Source organism: Delphinapterus leucas, chromosome 13, assembly GCF_059928025.1.
Source record: "Delphinapterus leucas isolate spDelLeu-1000000601 "Yukka" chromosome 13, BTC_Dleu_Yukka2, whole genome shotgun sequence".
In the NCBI taxonomy this organism is placed as follows: Eukaryota; Metazoa; Chordata; class Mammalia; order Artiodactyla; family Monodontidae; genus Delphinapterus; species Delphinapterus leucas.
This window is the reverse complement of record NC_143141.1, coordinates 74,847,832-74,872,295: the sequence shown is the minus strand read 5'-3', so window position 1 is coordinate 74,872,295 and position 24,464 is coordinate 74,847,832. Positions and strand designations below refer to the sequence as shown.

General features: G+C 53.2%; 1 protein-coding gene across 3 annotated transcripts in view; it reads right to left on the bottom strand.

The window, feature by feature from the left end:
- The window catches only part of DNMT3A (DNA methyltransferase 3 alpha), a 100,555-nt gene that overhangs the window by 73,877 nt on the left and 2,214 nt on the right, over nt 1-24,464 (bottom strand). The gene's annotated exons all lie outside the window — the stretch shown is intronic.

Genomic DNA, 24,464 nt, shown 5'->3' with positions numbered 1-24,464 from the left:
CCCACACCCTTCCACTTCCAGTTCCCGGTTCTGCTTCCCCCGCTCCCCCCCACCCCACTCCAGGGCTGCTTCTCCCATCCCCCTCCAGCCAGAGCTCCCTGGAAAACCAGGAACCGGAGAAGGCGCAGGCTTGGGTCTCCCACGGGTGCAGCCCCTCCCCAGGGATGGGCGCTGGGCTGGGAGGTGAGGGGGTGTGGAGGGGGAAGCTGGCGCTGGGAGGAGCCTCCTTAGGGCCCGGACACGAGGGGCCCCATAAGTTAGAGCCTGGACAGGCTGAAGGTGCTCCCACCCACCCCCAGGTGAGCCCTAAGGAAGCCGCAGGTGTAGCGCTGGTCCAGGCTGGGCGCAGTGCTGGGCCGAGGAACGTCTGCTATGCGGGTGCAGGAGGGAGAGCAAATCCGTGTGTCCCATGCGGTGCAAAGCCCGGGACGGGTCTTCCTCTTTGGGCAGCTACAAGTATTAGTACCATCTACTATTGAATCTAAGGCTGCAAAAGGCTAAGGCTTACCCGTGTTTCAGTGTCAGGGCAGAGGCTTGAATCCAGATCTCTGACTCTAGGGCTCTGAGGGCATCTCTGTGAAGCTCCGCCCCCCAGCTTACACCACCCCACGGAAACGACCCCGAGAGCCCATCAGACAACCGGGCCAACCCAGAACTCCACAAGGCTTCTGGCCATCATCAGCCAGCCCGCGAGTCCCCCTCAAACCCACCCCTTGTCTGTTAGCACAAATATCCCCGATCACCCACCACATCAAAATCTTCAAAAGGATGAGCAAGCTGAGAGAGGCAGGGTCTGGCTGGGAAGAACACTGAACCCGGGAAGAACTCCTCTGGCCCTTAGCTTCCTCATCCATAAAATGGAAGAGGTCGACTAGATGATCTTCGAGAACGTCTTCTAGCCCTGCCCTGCCAAGCTGTTGGAGGCCCCAAAGGCAAAGGGCAGGATCCTACGAGGCTGGGCCATCTCCAGGAGCCCCGAGAGCCCTATAATGGAGTCCGAGCCAGGCACAAAGTAAGTCAGGGGCAGATAGCCCTCTCCCGGATATGTGTCTCAATGCTGCCCTGAGGCCTAGAAACATCCAGGGGCTTCTGTAAGAAAAAACTTTCAGAGAACCTCTGGTGGCTAGTGACAAGAGGAAGGAAGCAGGAGGGAAATGCAGAACATCACAGGGTGTTGACCCTGACGGCAGACACCCCGGAAAGGAAAGGAAAGGCTCTTTCCTCCGCCCCTTCCTCTGCTCACCCCTCTGACATGAGCTGCACGCTGTCTCACAGCAAACACAGCTGACCTGGGTCAGTCTTTCGGTTCCTTTGTGTAACTCAATGGAACAGCCTTGTCAGTAAGTGTCCCTCAAAGCCACCCAGCATCATCTAAGACCATCCAGCACATGGCTGGACAGGCCATGCACTGCACAGCTCCAGAGCCCACTGTGGTGGCCAAGGTCCAGGCCTGAACACTGCGCTTCCCGCCCGTCCTTAGAAGCTTCCTTCTTCTCCCAAGCAGTCCTGCCGAGGGAAGAGACCTGCTCTTGGGTCCACGGTCCCAACACAGCAGCGTGTGTCTACCCTGACATGACGGCCCTGCTGCTCCCGGCACCAAAGCATCCTCCTCACACGTGCCAAGGGCTGCACCACAAAACCACCACCAAATAAAAACCCTTGCCAAGAGCCCTACCGCCACAATAGGCAGCTTTTATTTTCTCCTTTATACTGCTAACGTCCACAGTGGCCATGAATAATTTTATAACAACTTAAAAAAAGTTGTTTTGAGGAATCCTATCATGAAAATGTCTTGGTATCACAACTGACATGGTCACCATCCTCACCGCTCCAGTTACAAAACTGCTGTGGAAGAGGAATGGGATTTTGAATCTACACACCCAAGTGCGCCACCTTCTAAATCCAATGTAGCAGAAAGATTTTTTAAAGAAGACATAAAGGGACTTACTTGGTGGTCCAGTGGTTAAGACTCCGTGCTCCCACTGCAGGGCGCACGGGTTCGAACCCTGGTTGGGGAACTAAGATCCCGCATGCCACACGGTGCGGCCAGAAAAAAATAAAATAAAGAAGACATAAAGTCACAAGATTGGGCTGAACAGAGAGGAGACACCACCAACAAAATGTGGGGGTCTGGAAAGCAGATTTGTGGCAGGCAAATTTCAGACAAGCACATGACAAGTGATTTATAACAGAGTCCTTTAAAGACACGTGGCATGATAGCACCATGTATCTCCGGGACCAGGGGTGAAGAGGATGCATGTGTGAAAATAAAAAGGATCGAATGAAAGAAGTAAAATCCCTAAATCCACCTCCCCCAGAAGTCTGAAGATTTACTCTCTAGAGAGCACAAAACAGAGGGTCTTTGCGCAGAGAGGCAACAAGCACCGTTGACAGCGAGAGTAATAAACAAAAACCAAGGAGATGAAGGTTATTTTCAACGCTGAGGTTGAGTCCCCCAGGCTAGTCCCCCACTGGGCTCCTAGAATAGTGGCAGCCAGACCTTACCTTCTTCTCTGGAGAATCTTACCAGCGCGAGAAGAAAGGCCTAAGCATACAGATACTGACACCAGAACCCACATGGTTTCCAAATGGCTTGTTTAGGTCAGCCAGTGTGGATCTGCAAGTCAGCCAGCTTCCAATCAGCTTTTTAGTCCCCTGTTCTTAACCCTGAAAGGACAACCAAGGACCACTAGACATCCGAGGGAAGACTCCAACTTGCAGTGCTTCCACCATGGAAGGGCACCACCATGCCCTATACCACTGAACTTTTTTCTTCTTTTAAATTGAAGTAGAGTTGATTTACAATGTTGTGCCCATCTCTACTGCACCGCACAGTGACTCAGTTATACACACATACGCATTCTTTTTTATACTCTTTTCCATTATGGTTTATCCCGGGTTATTGAATATAGTTCCCTGTGCTATACATTAGGACCTTATTGTTTATCCATTCTAAATGTAATAGTTTGCATCTACCAACCCCAAACTCCCAGTCCATCCCTCTCCCTCCCCCCTCCCTCTTGCCAACCATAAATCTGTTCTCTATGTCTGTGAGTCTGTTTCTGTTTTGTAGATAGGGCATTTGTGCCTTATTTGAGGTTCCACATATAAGTGATACCATATGATAGTCGCCTCTCTCTTTCTGAGAAAGTATGATAATCTTAGTGGATAGCATGATAATACTATCACTTAGTATGACAATCTCACGTTGCATCCATGTTGCTGCAAATGGCCTTTTTTGTTCTTTTTCATGGCTGAGTAGTACCCCGTTGCATACATGTGCCACATCTCTATCCGTTCAGCTGTCGATGGACATTCAGGTTGTTTCCATGTTTCGGCTATTGTGAACAGTGCTGCTGTCAACATGGGGGTACATGTATCTTTTTGGGGTTTTCTTTGCTTTTTTGTTTAACATCTTTATTGGAGTATAATTGCTTTACAATGGTGCGTTAGTTCCTGCTGTATAACAAAGTGAATCAGCTATACATAAATATATATCCCCATATCTCCTCCCTCCTGCATCTCCCTCCCACCCTCCCTGTCCCACCCCTCTAGGTGGTCACAGAGCACCGAGCTGATCTCCCTGTGCTGTGTGGCTGCTTCCCACTAGCTATCTACTTTACATTTGGTAGTGTATATATGTAAATGCTACTCTCTCACTTCGTCCCAGCTTACCCTTCCCCCTCCCCGTGTCCTCAAGTCCATCCTCTACGTCTGCATCTTTATTCCTGTCCTGTCCCTACGTTCTTCAGAACCTTTTTTTTTTTTTTTTGGATTCCATATATATGTGTTAGCATATGGTATTTGTTTTTCTCTTTCTGACTTACTTCACTCTGTATGACAGTCTCTAGGTCCATCCACCTCACTACAAATAACTCAATTTCGTTCCTTTTTATGGCTGAGTAATATTCCATTGTATATATGTGCCACATCTTCTTTATCCATTCATCTGTCGATGGACACTTAAGCTGCTTCCACTGAACTGGTTTTTTTTTTTTTTGCGGTACGCGGGCCTCTCACTGTTGTGGCCTCTCCCGTTGCGGAGCACAGGCTCCGGACGCGCAGGCTCAGCGGCCATGGCTCACGGGCCCAGCCGCTCCGTGGCATGTGGCATCTTCCCGGACCGGGGCACGAACCCGTGTCCCCTGCATCGGCAGGCGGACTCTCAACCACTGCGCCACCAGGGAAGCCTGATCTGTCTTTTTAACCTGACAAAACTACAGGTGTCATTCGCTGTTTTTACTCTGTGGTCTGAACTCAGGAACTGAATGGATTTGGATAAAGATGAAGACCTGTCCTGGGCAATGGGCTCCAAACGGGGGAGTAAAACAAGCAAGAAGACATGGGCTCCAGAAAACAGGAATTCCAACCAGAAGGAAGGCAAAGGGAATGCCAAGGAGGACAACAAAAAGAAGTCACCGGACGGCAGCTAACTATGCCACACGCCCCGAGAGCAATAGAGCGGATAACTCAAAAAATGGAACTGAAACATAACACTTGATGTGACCGCCCTCGTGGAAGCCATACAGACAGCTATTAGGAGGTGTAGCAGAAATGGGCAAAAGGTATAAAGAAAATAAGGCAGATAAAGAAACAAGGTAGGGGCTTCCCTGGTGATCCAGTGGTTAAGACTCTGCGCTTCCAATGCAGGGGGCCCAGGTTCGATCCCTGGTCAGGGAACTGGATCCCACATGCAGCAGTGAAGATCCTGCGTGCCACAGCCAAGACCCAGGGCAGCCAAATTAAATAAATAAATAAATAATTTTTTAAAATGACAAAAGTCAATTAAGAAAAAGAAACAAGGTAATTATTCATTTCAGGGGGAAAAAAGGAAACTATTGTAATACAGTATAAAGCTCAGCTGTGAATAGTTGCATTCGCTGATTTAACAAGTATGTGTACATAACATACATAAGTATTCATGTTTGTATGTATGTATGTGGATGTAGACATATTACCTGGTGTATTCATTTCCTATTGCTTCTGTTACAAATTACCACAAAGTTAATGGCTTAAAACAGCACAAATTTGTTTCTTGCAGTTCTGGAAGTCAGAAGTCCAAAATGGTTCTCGTCACTGGGCTGAAATCGAGGTGTTGGCGGGCTGCATGCTTTTCTGCAGGCCCTGGGGAGGTTCCATTTTCTTAACTTTTTCAGCTTCGAGAGGCTGCTCGCATTCCTTGGCTCCTGGCTCCCTTGCATCCTCAAAGCCAGCAAGGGCCAGTCTTTCTCCCACCACATTACTCTGAGCCTCCTGCCTCTGCCTCTCACTTTCAGGGACCCTGATGACGACACTGGGCCCACCCCGATGATCCAGGATAAATCTCCCCATCTCAAGATCCTTAACTTAACCACATCTGTGAAGTCTCTTTTGCCACATAAGGTGACACATTCACGGGTTCAGGGGATTAGGATGTGGCCGTCTTTGCAGAGCCATTATCCTGCCTGCTACACGCATACATGTATGTATATTATTATAGGCATAAGACATTTTTGAAAGAACACTGGTAAGGTACTATTTATTTATTTATTTATTTATTTAATTTATTTTTGGCTGCGTTGGGTCTTCGTTGCTGCGCGCAGGCTTTTCTCTGGTTGCGGCAAGCAGGGGCTACTCTTCGTTGCGGTGCGGGGGCTTCTCATTGCGGTGGCTTCCCTTGTTGCGGAGCACGGGCTCTAGGCGCGTGGGCTTCAGTAGTTGTGGCACAAGGGCTCAGTAGTTGTGGCACACGAGCTCTAGAGCACAGGCTTAGTAGTTGTGGTGCACAGGCTTAGTTGCTCCGCGGCATGTGGGATCTTCCCGGAGCAGGGCTCAAACCCGTGTCCCCTGCACTGGCAGGTGGATTCTTAACCACTGTGCCACCAGGGAAGACCCCTGGTAAGGTACTATTGATAGTATGTCTACCACGAGAAATATTGAGGGGGTTGGCTGGGTAGAATGCCATGGTTGGCCATATAAGAGAGCTAAATTCTTATTTACCAAATAGGAAATCAATGGAAAATGTCTACAATGGAAGAGTCAAAAATACGAACATTACTCAGGCCCATGAGATGCAAAATCGCTAGAAGAAACAGCTAAAAGTGGTTGCCTCTGAGAAGAAGAAGGTGGAAGGAGACAAGGAACAACTGCATTAGGTGAAGAGATGTTAGCCCTGTTTACTTCTTAAATTATATGCATGTAATACTGTGAAGAGATAAAAAGTAATTTTTAAAAAGAGAGAATGGGTCTGGGAATGAGGGCTTACATCCAGCTGCAACCATTGGATGGGTTTGGCCTCCATCCTCCTCCATAAGAGTGCAGCTAAGTCCTTCCACCTCTGTTACGCTACGAAACCGTCACGTCCCACAGAACACCCATCGTCAGCTCCTCACCCCCACACAGAGTTCCATCATCCGCTCTAAAAGTGGTACCTCCCCCCCCCCGCCCCACCATCACATCCCTCACGAAATGTTTAATTCTCGCAACACATCATTTCCACCAAGTCCAGCCCATGTGCAGCACGGTGCACCTCCCTTATGTTCCCCCCTAACTGCACGTTGACATGCCATTGCTGCCCACATCCCTAACCACAGCCCAGCTCGCTCATCAGCCCATCTCAGACCCAAGACCCACAATTCAACCATCTCCTGAAGCCTCCAGACCGTCCTGCTGCGTCACCTCCCACCTCTGCCACCACACCGTCCCCAGCACCATTCCCACCCTCCTCACCGATCCCAACCCCATCAGCACCCCCTGAGCCAATCAATCACCCCAAAGCCTCACCTCCAAGCCTGCTCCAACCAGCACCGACTAGATCGTCACCCCAGTCTCACCTCAACAAGGGCCGGTGAGGAATCGTCCTCTTCCAGAAACAAAACCATAATTGCCCACAAACCCAGATCCTTCCTCCATCAAAAACAACCCTAATGTGACCACCATAAGAGCCCCTCCGGCTCCATCTCAAGTCCTCTCTTTGAATTGCTGAAAAATATCTGACCGTCTCTGCACCAGGTCCTTCTTCACCCCTCTAGCTGAAGTCTGCCCTTTTTGCAGTGGACTTTGCTGGTTTCGATCTAGTTACCTTCCCCTCCTTCCCAGTGGGGTTTTGTGGTGCTTGTGGCCACCCACCCCTCACCCTAGTCACGGAGTGAGCGTGTGACCAGGCGGGGCCAATCAGAGGCCCCCCCAGGAGCGTTTTGGTGCAAAGGAAAGATGCTAACGTGATGGGACGTGGGTCAGGAGCTGCTGGCTGCATTGGGGAAAGCTTGCCTGAGGGATGGAGATAGACGCTGGAACACTGAGGCCATTGTCTGGGCCCCCGGACCCAGCTGTACCTGGAGGCAGGGCATCTCTGAACCTCCCGGTAATGTGAGACTTTCCCTACTTTGGTGTGAGTGAGTCTGTGCCTTGCGGCTGACGGTCCTGACTCATACACTAATCTCAACCTCCTGAAGTCTTCCCTGGGAGGCCCGACTGCGTGGGTTCAAATTCTGTCTGTATTAGCGTCAGCTGTGTGACCTGAGGCATAACTGTGCATCACTTTTCTCAGCTGTAAAATGGGGAAAATGACACTTGCCACCTCACAGGCCCGCTGTGAGCATTAAAGTGAGACGTATTAAAAATGCTAACAGGGACTTCCCTGGCGGTCCAGTGGTTAGGACTCCACACTGCCACTGCAGGGGGCCCAGGTTCGATTCCCTCCTCACTGGTCAGGGAACTAAGCTCCTGCAAGCCGCACGGCGTGGCCAAAAAAAAAAAAAAAAAAAAAAAATAGAATGGATGAAATAACATTAAAATTATTTGCTTTAAGAAACATGCCAACAAGAGTGCCTGACACAAAGAATATACTCAATACATTTTAACAATTATTAGTCCCTGACTAACCCAGCCCACGGTTTTCTCTCCTTTGTTGACCTCCCTGGAGTGCCCGTGAGTGTACTTCACTCAAACGGAGCTTGTACTGGTTACGATTCTTACAACGCGCCAGGCCCTGTGAAAAGAGCTTTACAATTTCAACATCTTGTACATCCTCACACCTCACTCCAACCCTTTGAGGTGGAGACTATTTTTATCCCCATTTTCTAGATGAGAAGAATGAGGTATGGAGAGGTTAGCAAAGCTGCCTAAGGTCACACAGTTCATGGGTGGAGGAACCAGATACAAATCCAGGTCTGTCCCCCGCCGAAGCCCACAGTTTTCCACTTCATCACGATCTCTTACAATTAGCATGTGACCATTGCAAACATGTTAACTTTCCCAAGGAATTGATCAGAAAACAAAGTTTCCAGTTAGTCTCCCTTTCCTGGTGAGGCCTGTCGGCTGTGAGGGCAGGGGGAAGGGTGGTAACAGGCAGTCCCAGCTTCTAATCACCGTGTTCAGTGCCCTGCCGATGAGGGAGTCATTCATTCATTTATTCATCCTACTATTTACTGAGCGCCTACCATGTGTCCAGTACTGTGCTAAGGGACATGCATTGTCCCGTCTCATCCTCATAACCAACCTATGAAGTCTATGAAGTTGGTTCTACTATTATTCCCATTTTATAGAAGGATAAGCTGAGGCTTGGAGAGGTTAATTACCTCTCCGGAGTAGTGCAGGTCGAAAGTCCCAGGGCAGGATTCTGAGTCCAGGTCCATCTAACTTAAGAGTCCTTACAAACATGGCGACACCCAGTCACGGATGAGCACGAGTAACACAGACCCCAGATCAGCTCTCTGTGCCCCTGATGTGACACCAGCCTGTAGATAACAGCCTCACGGCTGAATTTCCTATTTGACCTTAGGAGGAGGTGCAAATGAGTCCTGTGGGTGACAGAAGACGTGAGAGTATCTTGTGCCCCACACCACCCAAGCATCTGCCAGGGTGGTGATAAGCTTGGTGAGCTGGGGGCAGCAGAAAGCCGAGAGGAGACATCACAGCCTCCCAGACAGAGATGTTTATCTGCCACGTCTTCCCCCACCCTTGGTCACAAGACTGGGGCTGGATAAGGGGGAGGGGGAGGTCCCAGTGCCACTTTCTGATTGCTCATTCTCTCTCAACACGAGGGAGATGCGTGTCATCATACCGTGACTCTGACTTCCAGAAACGTCCTTCCCACCCAAATCACCAGCTGCCCGTAGAGCACCAAAAGCCACTGGCGACAGGCCAACAATCCTGCCATCCTGTTCCCCACTTCAAAGCCCATCTGTCTGGCTTTGAAGTCACAACAAGATGACTTGTGGCTCTCACACCACCCTCGAGGCCAGAGCACCACCAGCGTGAGCATTTTTAATCACACCAAATGCCGCCATCATGGCGGCCACACTAGCAGAGCCGAGTTGAATCAGACTCTTCTCATCACACTTACGGTTACCATGACACAGCCCCCAAAGCAGGGAGGAGAGAAAAAAAGAAGATTTGTACCCAGAATAGATGCTGGTAAGGAGCTGAAGTTGTTCTTGGGAGCCAAAATGAGCCAATACAGAGTTCCGTACAGGAGCACACGTTTCCGAACACGGTGAGTCAGGAGGAGCCCTGCTGGGGGTTGGGGTCGTGTGTGCGGTGGCAGTCGATGGGCTCCCCACGCCCCAGGAGGCAGGGCACAGGGTCCAGGCTGACAGTCCACATGAGAATCAGCCATGTGGACCCTGGCGGGGCCTGCTGTCTGGACGGCCACGAGCCTGGGTCTGATTCTGTCCTCCCCTCCCCCCCGGCCGAGGTGGCCCACGGTCCACACCTGTGTGACTCTTGGCCCTTCCAGCCTTCTCTAAACAACGGTCCACACGTGCCAGCTCCAGAGCCTCTTCACTTACTCTCCCCTTGATCCCTGCATCTGGTCCCCACTCCACTCCCGCATCTCTGAAAAGGTTTAGGGGCTCTGAATGCTGTCTGCCAAGAGGACACCGCAATGGTTCCACTGGAAGACGAGTCATTGACCTGGCTTTTGGGGACCCCCTTAATGCCACTGAACCAACAGACAAAAAGGAGTTACTCCACAAGCTGGAGTGATTGATCCTAGTTACCAAGGAGAAATTGGGTTGCTGGTATACAATAAAGGCCAGGAAGATAATTTCTGGAATCAGAGGATTCTCTCAGGTACCTCTTAGAACTTCCATGCCCCAAAGTAAGGGTTAATGAAAAACTACAGGAACCGAGAAAAGAAAAGGCAGGACAACCGAGGATTCAGATCCTTCAGGAATCAAGGTTTGGGTCACTCCACCAGGTAAAAGAATCCTGCCCTGCTGAGGTTCCAGCTGAGTGCAGAGGAGATACAGGATGGGAAATGGGAGAAGGAAGCCGGAGAGCAAACGTGGTCTTGTGAACAAATATAGAAATGAGAACTATAGCAGTTTTGCATGTTTTCTATTTACTTGATATAGACGTGTGTTTATTTGTACATGGTAACACTTTTCTTCTTTTTCCTTCATCTTCCCACTATTTATATTTTATATACAAGTTGTTAGAAGTTAACGTTACAATTTAGTCTTTAGGTAACAGAATATTCAGTGAGACTGTGACTGAACCTGGGGCGCTGCTCATGTAGACAGTGATTGATACAATAAGTGCTGGGACGCCTCATTTGGGAGACAGGGTAAGAACGGGAAGCAGGGTGGCAGTGTCTTGGTAGGTAGAAATACAACTATTGGGTCGTTGTAGGGGAGCTCACATGTGTGTAAAAGGGGGCAGATGGAAGCTGTGCAGCCCAAGCAGCAGACTGTGCCAGTTAGTTTATTCACCCTTCATTGCCTGCTCTGTGAAAACGAAGCTAGGCCCCTTAAATATGTCCCCTTTGCCAGCTGGCATGACATCAAACTCCCTCAGTAGAGGGCACTGGAGAGACACTGAAGGAGGAGGAGTTTTCTTTCCTAGAACCAGTGTGCTCTCTTGAAGGATTTCTGCATCGTATACAACTTGTCCAGCAGTCAGATCCTGCTGCCCCTGGGGCTCCCCTAGTGGCCAGGCCTGTCGAGTCACAGCTTCTCCAGTGCCTGGCCTGCAGCAAGGGTGCTTCCCCAGCACCTGGCTCCAGCAGTGCTCGACAGTCACGAGCAGCCAGCAGCTTCACCCGATACTCCTTTTGGGTAGTTTAGTAGCATTGTGCCCCCAGCAAGATACTTCCTCATGAACAACTTTCCTTGGGACCCAAAAGGATGGACTTCCAGTGAGTTCCGGGGGGCAGGTTTCCAGCAAGTCCTGCCAACATGGCACCACAGTGACTTCTCTGTCATCCAGGGAGCCAGGGGCATCAAGGTCAGGTTCTCAGCCCTGGGGGCCTCTTCCTTGGGCGCCCCATGGCAACCCTGGGTGTAGTTACTGTTCTCATATATGCTATTTCTGTGTTCTTTGCAGATCTTTTTACTTCTTATCAGCCAATCTCTCAATACTCCAATCTCCTGTTGTCATTAGTAAGTCTTTATATTAAACTTTGCCTGTTCAAATCACTATGTGGCTCCTGTCTCCTGAATCGGCCCTGACAGATACAGTCACCCACGGCTTCAAAGGGCCTTTTTCCATCCTTGGCGTCCTTGAGCTCAATTCAGCCTCCTTGCCGGCTAATCATTCCCTGCTTCAAGCACTCACTCAGCAATCCTTCATTGAGTGTCATTGCCAAGCTGGGCACTGGGGTGGACAGGAGACCCCTGCAAGTTCACAAACAAGGGGATTCTCTGGCTCCCTCTGCCCCCTTGGCTCCAAGCTCTTGGCCCTCGCGCCCCTCCGCTCTTTCTCCTGGCTCGCTGGGGTCTTGCTCTCACTGCTGCCCAGTGGGCACCCCTCTCGGGTCCCGCTGTGATCCAGCTGTACTCTAGATTCTCCTCTGCTGAGATACCTGGGCTTAAATGAGTGCAGACTTCCTACTGCAAGGCCTCCAACTTTATTCTCTGGACATCCCCACCTGGATGACTTGCAGTTACCTAAAACCCTACTCTTCTAGAACCAGATGCTTCATGTTTCCTGTGGCTCCTCTCTCTACGTGGAGGTGGCAGCACCTTCCCCTCAGCTGCCAAAGCCCAAAACCCCGCAGAGAACTCAGGTCCCACCTGCCCCCTCAGTCCCCACATTGCACCGGGCACCTGATCCTCGGGCCCCTATTCTCCACCCCTGCCCTCCAGGCCCTCGGGACCACAGGTCTAGACCTTGGCAGTTACCCTGTAACGCGTCTCACCGCCTCTGGTGTCCCTCTCTCCCACCCCAGCCTCTCGGCACAACTCCGTGAATGTACTACAAACCATCGAACTGCATAGTTTAAACGGGCGAATTGTAGGGTATGTGAATCATATCTCGACAAAGCTGTTATTTTTAAAAACCCGATGATGCCAGTGATTTTCACACACTGTAAGATCTGAACTCTGGTCTGGTCCTACACTGCTGGCTCTCCGAGTCTGGCCTCAGCCTACTGCTCTGACCTGGCCCCCACCTCGCCTAGCTGACTCTATCATTCCAGGCCCCCAGCTCACATCCCCTGTTCCCACATGCTTGTGTCTACGATCACAGCATTCTCTCCTCCACGAGGGGGGGCTCCTTCCAGAGGGCCCCCAGCCCCCTTCCCCACCCCTCAGGACCCCCACCCCCTACCGCTCCTCCTCAACCACCCTCCCAGGGGTCTTTAACCAGTTTGTTGTGTAGTCATTTGGCTTTTCTCGTGTAGACGGATGTGTGTGTTTTCTGAAACAGATGAGGTCAGAGTCATGTCCTGCACCCTGCTCTTCTGCCACCAGCCCTCCCTGGTCTCCCTGTTCCGCCTGACCCCTGAGGCAGAGAGGAGGGGGTGAAATCACTCCCTGGCAGCCGCAACATCGCCAGCACGGCGCTGCGGTGCCTCGAGGGACCCCCCACAAGCCCATTCTAGGGGTCGCTTGCCAGAGCTCCCCAAGGCAGTGCGCCAACGGGAAGGGCCCTGCTCCACCTGCCCCAGGCCAGGACGTGCGCCTGCTACGGGGTCCGCAGGCTCAGCCAGCCCCCAGATGCCCAGGGTGCCGGGGGTTGTGAGGGACCTAGGTCAGGGTGTCTGTGAACCATGGGAAGCGGGGACAGCCGGCCTCCCACCCGCCCAGGCCTTTGGAAGCTGGTCCCCGGCTTGCCTGGGACCACTCTCTCCTCACACCATCTGTGCGATGCTTCCCCGCCCGCACCTTTTCACACTCCTCCCAGGCCACAGAGCTGACCCCCTCCCGGGCCCAAACCAGGAAGTCCCCCAAAGAGTCTTCAGGGTCTGGGAGCTGCCGCTGCATGAAAGAACCCACTGCTGTCAGAACCACCTGCTGCTCCCTGGGTTGCTTTCTCCTCACTCTGCCCCAACCGAAACCAAACCACTTGCAGGGGGAAAGGGGGCCCGAGAGGAGGAAGAACCCAGGGTTCTGGGTAGCACATGCCAGAATCACTAGCCTCTGGCCCGGGGGCCCTGGTGCAGTTCATCCACCCCTTCAGCCCTAAGGGGGCTCAGCCGGAACCCACCTCAAACCTCTGCCGCTCAGACGCAGGCCACACTTTACCAAACCGCACAATGAGAGTCCTTACTCCTGAGCCTATTTTAAGATATGAGAGAATCTGAGTCGAGTGTTTAGCATGATACCTGGCACATGGTAGGCGCTCAATAAATATGAATTTTTTTAAAAAGTACGTCATTCACAGATGTAGAGAACACACGTATGGACACCAAGGGGGGAAAGCAGCAGGGGTGGGGGTGGGATGAATTGGGAGACTGGGATTGACATAGCTACACTAATATGTATAAAATGGATAACTAATAAGAACCTGCTGTATAAAAAAATAAATAAAATTAAATGCAAAAATTCAAAAAGAAAAAAGTATGTCATTAATTAGGGTGAAAGGCCAGTAAAGTGTCCTTAAGAAACCTAGACTCTCACTTCAGACAACGCCCAGGAATGGCTCTCGCTGGCTCCTGAACGGCTGCTGTGGCCTGACCCAGTGTCCTCTCTCCCAGCTAATGCCGCGAGGCCTCCCCTAATCCCCCAGCGCAAGGGCCTTCGCAACCAGAATAAATAACCTCTTTACCAGCACCCTTAACCTGCCACTGTGGCCTCAGGGGTCAGAGGCACACACAGAGACACAGACACAGACCCACACGGGCGCACTCACATACACAGACACATGCAGAAAGACATGTTTGTGTGCGCAAACACACACACACACACACACACACACACACACACAGGCAGGCTCCAGGAACCTGAAGCAGGAGGATCCCAGGCGAGGCCTCCCCGCATACGCGTCGCACATTTCACCTAAAGTGTGGGCCAAAGAGGCATTTGGAAACCAGCTTGGGAACCTCATAACCATTCATAACATTGTTCTGAGAGAAAATACAAAACATTGCCCTACAAACAAACATTTGCAGTAGAATTCCTCCAAGAGCTAGGAATTGCCTGTGCTAGAGAACTAACGGAGCAAGAAGAAACAAACCACATAAGCTCTGTTTGCCTCTGCAAAACTAATACCAATTACAAAAACGTTACGTGAACTGCTCACCACTTACACCTAATTAGCATGCAGCACAATTCTGCACCATTAAGGGCATGCCGGGTTAATCGCGCTGTACATTCCGTGTGGTTGCACCACCGCACCCTCGGTCCACACACACCAGCTTCCAGACGGTGCCCCTGTGACAGGGGTACAAGCGCAGGTCTGTACCAACCAGGGAAACACTGGTTTCCGCACTCGAGTTGACAGTGGTCCCCACCCACCCTACCCCCAGCCAGGCACAGCCTGACTCCGGCCCAGGCCTTCTCGCCAATGCCACCTCCTCGGGAGCCCCCGCTGAGGAGCTAGCTTCCCACCCAGCCTCCTCCGGAGAGCAGAGATGCCTCCAAGGTCTCCCCGTGGCCATGGCTGCATGTCACAGGGGCCACAAAACAGCCCAATGGCCACCACGTGTGCCCGATCACAGAGGAAGCTGGCCTCCCCATCCAGACCGAGGTCACCCTGAGATCATCTCCCAGACTCCACTAGGGCCCTGCACCCCTTTCTCTGGCACAGAAGCCAGCTACTGGGCAAGGTCCTAGCCGTGGTCCGCCCAGGCCCTGGATGGGTCAGGGCTTCTCCCTCCCTCGTCCTCTGCTCTCCACACAGCCATGGGCAGCTCTGCACAGACCCGACCCTCCCCTCCATTAAAAAGAGACAAGGAACTGACCTCCTCCCCTAGTTCCCATTTAGCTCAGCAGATGCTCTTCAAATACACTGGGGTGACCCAGGTTTGGGGAACAAGAGAGTCAATGGAACATGATAAGTGGAGCTTCCCAGGAACATGGAACTCAAAACCCACTGGGGGGGTCAGGCCTCTCGGGAGGCAAAGAGCAAGAGGAAACTTGGCATGTGAGACAGGGGAAGAGGGGCGTGCGCGGTGGGGGGCTGTGCCTCTTCAGCGCCAGACAGGGACCAGGCACAGCTAAATTTTAATCCGCAAATACCAGCGAGGCCAACTGTAGAAGGATTCTTTTAAAAGACACGTGACATAAAATATCCAAGTTTAGGGCAAGAAGCAGTGTTTGAAACAAACAAACAAATGACACAAGTCTGGAAGGTTGTCTCCACTTTGCAGACGGCAAAATTGAGGCTAAGAGAGGTTAAGTGATCTTCCTGAGGAGGACTCAGTTAGGAGATGGCAGGGCCAAGGTGAAACCACTGTCTGTTCAGCACCGAGCCTGGTGGCCCTGGCACAATGCCACGCCGCCCTCTTGCCTCTGCCCGGGTTCAGTGATGCTGACCTGATTCACGCCATTTTTCTAGAAATTCTTTGGAAACAGCTCTTCCTGTGACACACAAAAGACTTATATGCCTACTTTAGAGAAACAGTTTTTGTTTCTTTTCTGTTTGTTTACCAGAACTGCTGTGCCCATCTTATCCCCTCCTACACTGGCAGACCTGCCTCTAAACCCAGGGCGGATGGCAACTTTGCAATTCACATACCACTGTCAGAGGGTGATGACACTCACCCCAGGCTGTGCAGCGGGGAGTTGAGGAACAGGGTCTAGGCCTTGCAGCTCATCTTTCGGGGGAGCACCTGAGAAGCAGAAGCCCCTGCTCAAACCCCCCCCCAAACAACAGTATGCCCAATGTACGTGGTACAAACGCCTGGTTAAGTTACTTCCGTCCTTAAAAATCTGCAGGGATTGCTACCAGTTAGGGAGTAAAATGCGCCTGCCTTTCTAATCCATCACCTGGACCCTGCACCTTCCTGGGTCCCCACATCCAGGCCTGGTAACACAGGCCCTCCCTCTTCTGCAAGCCCGGCCCAGCCCAGGCTCCGCCTGCACAAATCCTAACCACCCTCGAGTCCCAACTCTAGCCCTGCCTCCCATGGGAAGATCTCTCCCAGACTCCCTCCAGCCGAGCCCTCTCAACGGATGGCACCTCCACCCACGCGGCGGGCTGAGCCAGCTCCCCTCACCCTCTCCATCACCCAGTCACTCCCACCTAAATGCCTCACAGAGCAGCCCTCCTCCACACCTGCACTGCGGCTCCCCTGGATTCCTGCACCAGGCTTCTGCCTGGGCTCCCCGACCCCAGCCTCAGCTGCCCAAGTTCTCCTCCTTGACGCCCCGGGATGATCTTCCTCAGACGCAAATATGGGCATGTTACTCCAAGGCCAACGCCGACGAATGGGTAACATCCTGGCCTTCCGTGGTCCAGCTCGGCCCAGCCCTCCGGCCTCACATCCCATGATCCCCCATATCCCATCACTCCCGCCACATCATGGGAGAAAATGCCCTGGACCACCTGGCTAACTACCCCCTACGCTTTGAGACTCAGCTCCAGCCTCACCTCCTTTAGAAACCCTTTCCTGCTCTTCCCTCCCCCCTTGAATGAGACGTCCCTTCTCTGAGCCCCCATAATGCTCCAGGTACACGCTGCAGAGCTCTCTCCACCCACCTACGATGTAATGGTCACCTTGCCAGACTCTCATCTCCCCTGCGGGGTCCTTGAGGACGAGCTCAGTCTCTTTTATCTTTGTAGCCAGTGCCCGACACGTAGTAGGTCTTTAATAAATGAATAGATAAACATTATCTGTGAATCTGAAGCAAGGGCCCTCTGGAGAGAAAACTCAAGAGCTGCCAGGCCTGCCAACTTGGGGCCCCAGCATATCACCACGCTATCTCAGAGTCCAGGCTGCACAGAGGGTGTTGACAAAAGAAAATGCAGAGGCAATTTCCCTGCCCCACTGGGCTTTCCAGCTGAGCTTCCAGTACCAGGCAGGCCCTCAGGCCACCACTAGTTGGGCTGGGAACCACAGGCCTGTGAGAGGATGGCAACAAGCACCACATTGTTGCTGGTAATAAAACCATTAGGAACCACTGCTGTGTGCCAGCTCCCAGGCCCGGCTGTGGTCAAGACCCTCCCATGCCTGTGGGCCAGGGGGCAGAGCCAGCCCTGCCAGCAGGCCCAGCAACCAGAGGAGAGGCCACTGCCTGCTCTGGACCCAAAGAGAGCAGAGGGCAGGAAGGGCGAGGGCCCAGGGCTTGGGGGACCTACTGGGTCCCCACTGGGCATGGACTCTCGGGAAACTGACAGGGGTACATCAAGATTCAAGGCCCAGAGATCAGATGGCCGGGGCTGGCCGGAGCACTCAGAGATCAACCAGCCAAATCGTGGCTTTACAAAGGAAGTGGAGGCCCTGCGACCCCTAAGGGGTGATGAGGATGACAGGCAACATTTGTGGGGTCTTGGAAGGTAAGGGGGCCTCCAATGGGGTCATCTCACCAGGTCCCCAGATTCACCCTCATGCAGCCCTGTCCTGACCCGACTCAGAGAAAAAGAACTCACACCTCCTGAGTACCTACTATGTGCTGGGCTCAGCGCTGACAGTTTTCACACAGTATTTCATTTGATTCAAGCAATACCAGCAAGATGTGAATGTGATTCTTATCCCTGATTCACAGATGAAAAACCTGCAGCTCAGAGACTTTTAGGTCCCTCTGTAGCTATGGTAGTAGCAGGGCTGAGATGCAAATCAAGGTCTGCCTGCCTCGCGGTCACTTCTTTGCACTGCACGTCTGTCCCCTAGCAGCCTGGGGCAGGGGGCGGTCTGCAGAGGGACCAGCTCTGGGCTTGCCTCCATGCTGCTGTCCTTTTATTTATCTTCCTGCCTCACTCCAGGGGCGGAGTGGGGCTGGGCTGGGCCAGAGAAGTCCACATACCCTTTCTCCTGTTGTCTTTACCAGGGGCAGCCTTAGAGGGCAAAGCAAGCTCCAAGATGGCACCCATGGACAGTGGCTGGGGGACGGGACTGTGGAAGGGGGAGGTTGGCACTGTTGCCAAGCAACAGGCAGAGGAATTTATATCTGCCCCTCCTCACCTCTCCACCCTGTCACCTGGGTCACTGCCACCTGCTCCTGGGCCTCCAGATCACAGAGGCGGGCACAGCTTGAGCCCACATGCCAGACAAGTTTCCCAGGCATCCCCTCCACCCCTGGAGGGGCCTCCTGAAGCCCCATTTTGTCCTCTCTGCATGTGGCTCCCCAGGCTATGCCAGGGCTGGGTCACCTGAGGTCCATACCGAGACCATTTGGGTCACAACAGTAACGAGATTGAAGCCTTCAGGGAAGATCCTCAATGATTTGTTTCCCATCCTGGGTCAGAACTGAGAGTTTCCAGTCACCGTCCTATAAAGCGAACTTGGTCTGCTGCCCTGGAGTGAACCGGGGTGCTGCCAGCTGCCTGTTTTCCACTCTCACCCAATCCCTACCAGGCCAGGCCTTCGCTTGGAGACCTCAGGGTCTGCAATAAATCTCCCTGCAACCTTTCCAGAAAAGACAAGTACCTGAGTAGCCCCACCCTTTGCTGTCAGTCTCCAAGCCAGTTTCGTATCCATTATAAAAGAGTCCACCCTTCCAGCCCAAGGGTGACTCAAATTTTTATAAGTTCTTATCCAGAAGCTTTAAAAGTGTGGTTTTATTTTTGTTGTGGTCATTAAGAAAGGAATGCATGCGCCTTTATATTTTTGCAAAGGTTACGAAAGTGTACAAAGTAAAGTGGCAAGGCCTCTGCTGACACGTTTGCTGGGTTATCCTTCCAGAACGACTTTTTCTAAGCATTTGCTAGCCTATAAGTGTGCACACTGGCGTGTATTTTAAAGGAATTTTACGAAAATGAGATCACACTCTACACCATATCATGGACGTCTAACATGTCAGAATAGACACGCTTCCAATCTCATTTCAAAGCCACTGGGAGAATCCGATTAGATTCCTCTTTATCCACAAATTTAGGTATCCTTTCAGAATCTACAAAATTAATCACAAAGGACCATTCCTCAAGAAGCCCCTTGCCAACAGGTTCTGCTTGCTGGAGTGCCAGAGGATCCCAGCCGCCTGGCATGGGCCCGAGCGCCCTCGCCTGCCCCTCCTGGTGTCCTCTGGGGAACCTCTGAGGGAAGGCAGGCTCCCAGGTCCCCCAGCCTCCCAGCCCAGGCGTTCCCGGACATTCACCATGATAGGGCCCACATTCGACCCATGGCTCAGTAAGCCACAGATCTGACCCCACCGTCCCATAATGTCCCCTCTGAGCATCTTTTAACCTTTTCAAGGAAGGACCGCTGGCACACTGGGCTCTAGCTGATCTATTAGGTCTGGAACATCTTCCCCACTGACCCCTGGATCCGTCCACATAGCCGCAAAGCAGGAAGAGCACTAGATTAGGAGTCAGGACACCCGAGTTCCAGCCCTCCAGTTACAAGCTGCGAGAGGTGGTCCTCCATCCCCTCTGTACACCCAAACGGGGGCAGCTAACAACTGCTCAGAATTAAAAATGGCCTTGACATTTGAAACAGAAACAGAGAGGGAAGATCAATAAGGATGACAGTGAGCAGGGCCATGACCTCAGGAAAGAGAAAATAGGAATCTGATTGCAGATGTAAATAAGGCTGGGAAACCTTGGAGGTCAGAGGGGACCAGAGCAGGATGGGAGTTGGCATTGCTGAGCTACAGTTGCAAAAATTTTTTCATTCCCTGCTGGGATGCAGCTAGGAAAGCCCCAGGTGTCCACACCTCCTCCCCCTGTCGCTGTCCTCCAGACAGGCCTGCTATGTGATCAGCAAGGGAGATGTGGCCTGGCGGGCCCTGCCCACTTGCTGTCCTTGCCGGGGCCTGTCAGGCACCTGCAGCCACACCTAGGGGCATGGCTGCCAGCCCGGGCACCTCCCCTCCAAGCTGGGGGCTCAGTTCAGCTGCACATGGAGGAGGGAGGGAAGAGGGCAGGGTGGAGTCAGGGTCTGCTGACGTCCCCTTTCGCTGTGCTTGCAGCCCTTACAGGAATGTTCTGGAGGCTGGGGTGCCTCGGCCTGGGGAAGGGGATGCACAAACGGGGCACGGAGACCTCTGGGAGGCCAGGCCAGGGACCCTCCTCCGCCCATTCACATCATGATTGCCATCACTGACAGAGACCCTGCCCCGCTGGCGTTCCCCTTAATGGTCACGACCCCCCAGGGTTGGTGTAATTTAAACCCTGCTCTGTTTCCCTCCAAGTCTGAGTTCTTAAGCTCTAGTCTACAGAATATAAAGGAATCAAGATCCTATACCAAATGACCTCAGCCGGCCCCTTCCCCTCCCTCCCTTTCGTCCCTCAGTCTCCCCTGCCGTCCCTCACAGCCACAAGCAGGGAAGTTCTAGGCGATTCTCCACAGGCCACACGGAAGTTACAGAGCACAGGGGCCCACTCCCCTCAAATCAGCGTGGGGCCTCAGGCTGGCCTCCGAGGCCCTGTTCACCGCCCTGGAGTCTCCGCCACACTCCAGCCACCCTATCCCCGACAGCCTGGCTTCCTCTCCTTGGTCTGGAAGCCCCATCTCTGTGTTCTGAGGATCATCACAGGAGCCACCTCCTCCAAGAAGCCTCTCCTGATCCCTCCAGTTGGTTGTGACCTCACTGTCCTTTGAGCGTTTTATTTCTCCCTCTCCCTCGACCTTGGTCTGTGGTCATTAATTAGTTGGGCACACCCTAAACTCACCGTGTGTCCCCTCAAAGCTCAGCACAGGGTCTTGCCCAGCAAGACCCTGGTACAGGGCAACAAACAGACTGCACTCAGGACAGAATCCGAATAAAGAGCTGAAACTGTAGCACAAGGGGTTTAAGGTGGATACAAAGACAACCTGTTGACAGTGCGATCTGTTAAACTCTGGAACGGACTCCTAAACGGCACTGAGGAGCCTCCCACCTCCGAAGATTTTTCAGTCAGAATCAGCACTTTCCTCATCTGTCCAAGATTTTGCAAGAAAGGCAGGAAGGTGGACAAGACTTCACAGAGCACTTCCTGCAGTGCCAGGCCACGCGAGCCGCCCAAATGATGACGCTACTCACGCTAACGCTGAGCACCCGCACTCTGCTAAGAGCGGAACCGGCATTATCTCAGCTAATCCTTACAACAACCTATGTGTAGCGCCTGGTCTTGTTTCCACGTTACAGGTGAGGAAACTTGGAGGCTCACAGAAATTGCGCTACCCCAGATCCCACAACTGTGAAGCGTCCGAACGCCGCTCCTTCTGATTCCGGGGCCCTCCGTTCGGCTGCCTTGAGACAGGCTCATGTGCAAGCTCATGTCCAGGCTCTCTGTCCCCACGCGGCTACACGCCGCGTACACAGAAATATGCAGACACACGTGCACCACACCCTGGCTTGCCCACACACTTAGCCAAGGGGAGGCAGGCTTGGAGACACACACGCGAATCTCCAACACTGCACGGATCTCGGATTTGGTACGTTTTTCTTGAGGGAAGAGAGTCCAAGAGAGAAATGACTGAAAACAAGCCCTCAAGATCTGAGTGGAAAGGAATCTGGCGCCTTTCGTTTACTATTAAAGCCCCGCTCAGGAGCGGCAGAATGCACAGGCCCACAGAGACGCCCGGCCTCCAAGGGCAGTCGGGCTCCTGGCCGGCACTACCATCCATTAGACACCAGAATGGAAGTGGAAACAATTCCCACAGGCCGTTCCGTGGCCCTAACTGTTGCCTGTCCCCAAGCTAGAGGCCAGAGACACACTCAACTATCCATGGGGCATGGGATGGGGGAAGAGGACACGGGCACCAAGTCAGGGACCCCAGGCTCAAGAGAGTGGAAGGTGGCAGGAAGCGCCGAGGGAGGGGAACATGTGACAGGCACACAGTTGGCCCTTCCGGCCTTGGGCTCTGGGTAGCACTCCCAGCCCTGGAAGAAATCGGGCCTGGCTCCACAACCAAACAGTCCCCAACCCAGCTCCGGGTGTTCTCAGAGCTTCAAGTTCTCTTTCAACCCTAAACTCTAGGGCTTGGATTCTAATGGTAAGGTTTCAGGCCGAGGATGGCCATTAGAGAGCTGGCAAGACTGCTCTCGGAGTCCCCTTTCTATCTGGTTCCCACAAAAAGGAGCCCTGATGGAATCCGGGAAAGAATTTAGGTTTTTCAGGAGGGCTTGAGCCTAAGGAACTGGCTTGTAAGTAGGCGATGGCTATTCGGGGAAGGCAGAGCAGCAGCAAGCAGTAGAGAGCTGGGCCACCAAACCTGCCACTCGGGGGAGGACAGGGGCTCAAACACAGATGTCCAGCAGACACTCGTGGAAACCCCACAGAATGTCTGATGGGGGACCAGAGGTGGCCAGGGCAAGGTCCCGTGGAGACCACAAACTGAGAGGAGAGACCAACACACAGCGCAGGAGCCCGGGAGAGCTGGAGCAGGAGACAGTCTAAGCTGCCCAGAGGGCAGGCCTGGCCCCGCTTCTTCCCAGCCAGGTCACCCGGGGCAAGTATTTTATAGCTTGTCTGTCTCCCTTGCAGGCTTTTTCAGAGGCCCAACGGCGGTGATGTGTGACTGTGCTAGGAAAAGCACTGGGAGCATCTCTGGTTCTAGTGAGATAGATGACTCTGGGTGGGCTCCTGGATGGGGGCTGGTCACCAGAGAGACCAAGAAAGGATGAGAAGCTTGGAGTTTCAGCTTCAAGAAGGTCCATAGGAACTCAGGAGCTTACCGCAAACCGGACTCAGGGAGGAAACCTCAGAAATTACGCACACACACAAGTGTACACGTAAACCTACAGAAGGACACACACGTGAGAAGGCTTAACCAGAGGCTTCACTTTTACACTCCCTGTGGAGTCAGACGTGACAAACCTGTCTCCTGAAGGGCCCTCACTCCTCACCCCACCCTCTCCTTTCAAAGGCCCAGCCCCCAGGAGGCCCTGCTCTCACTCAGGCCTCCTCTCCTTGGAAGCCATTCCTGATTATCTCTGTGAGGCGAGACCACCCCGCCCCCACTCCTGGGTCTGAAATTCCACCACTAGAATCAGAGCCATAGAATTTAAAAGCTGGAATGGACCTTCAAGCTGCAGTCCAACCCTCACCCCGCAGAGGAATCCCGTCCGCAGACACCCTGACACATGGGATGGCTGTCCTCTTCTCTGCTTCTCCAGTGCCGGGGTGGGGGGGGGCGGGGGGCAGCCCTTGCACTGTGGACCACACTCCTTGAGTCTAGAAGGAATTCACCTTCTCTAAGGTCGGCTTCCTGTTGCAGGCCCACAAGCCTGGGAAGGAGGACAAGGAGAGCCTTGGTCCACCCAAGCCAGGAAGTGTGCATTTGATGAGTAGCTGAAGACAAGCCCCAAGGAGCTGGACAAGAGGCTGGAGAGGGAGCCAGGGCCCAGAGGAGTGGTGCCCGGGAAGGGAGGCGGGCAGGTGCCAGACCCGCCACACAAGTTTGCCTGGGCCACTGACTGCGTGCAGCACATGTGCACACATGCACACACACGCACACAGACTCACGCTTTCACAGAGCTCCCTGTCAAACAGCCCAACCAGGGCCTCAACAGGACCTGGAGGCAGAGGGGGACCACCTCGCCCCAGCAACCTAGCAGGAACTCCTAACAGCCCAAGCCTCCAAACCCAGGCAGCTCAGGAAACCACCAGGAAACGACCCCTGCCAGCAGAGGGGGCAGCCCAAAGAGGGTCCGCCTGACAGCTGGGCTCCCCAAATCCCAGAGGCCAGTCCTAGCTCTCCAGCATCGCCCAAGGAGAAAAGCTTCCCCGGCTGCAGCTGTCACATCTGCCTGGGAGGGAGGAGGCACAGCGGAGCAGCACCTGATCCCAGGATCCCTTCGCAGCCCGCCAGCCCAGGAGGCCGGTTCAGCGCTGGCAGCCCAGGGTGAAACATGAAGACTGAACAGTCCCCCAGGGATGGTGATGGCAGTCTCTGGGCACGGCAGCAAGGGGCAAGCTGGGTCACAGGGCGGCCGGCTCTTCTCCTGCAGCCTTCTGTCCCTTCTGGTTTGGAAGGGGGCGAGCTGTGTGACTCTGGGGCCCGGGCCCTTCCTCCCTGCCTGACACAGGCCAGAGCTGCCCAGCTGGGTCCAGGACGCCATCTTGGGTCAAGGTGCAACCACAGGGGGCTCCTCTCGCGAGCTGGGGAAGAGAGCCCCTGAGAACCAGTGAGCCCCTCACTCCCCACCCAAGGGGCCAACACCTACTCAACTGCCTTTGCACTGGAGAGTGGAGGAAGGACAGAAGGGATGCAGAGAAACGGGGGAACTAATGGG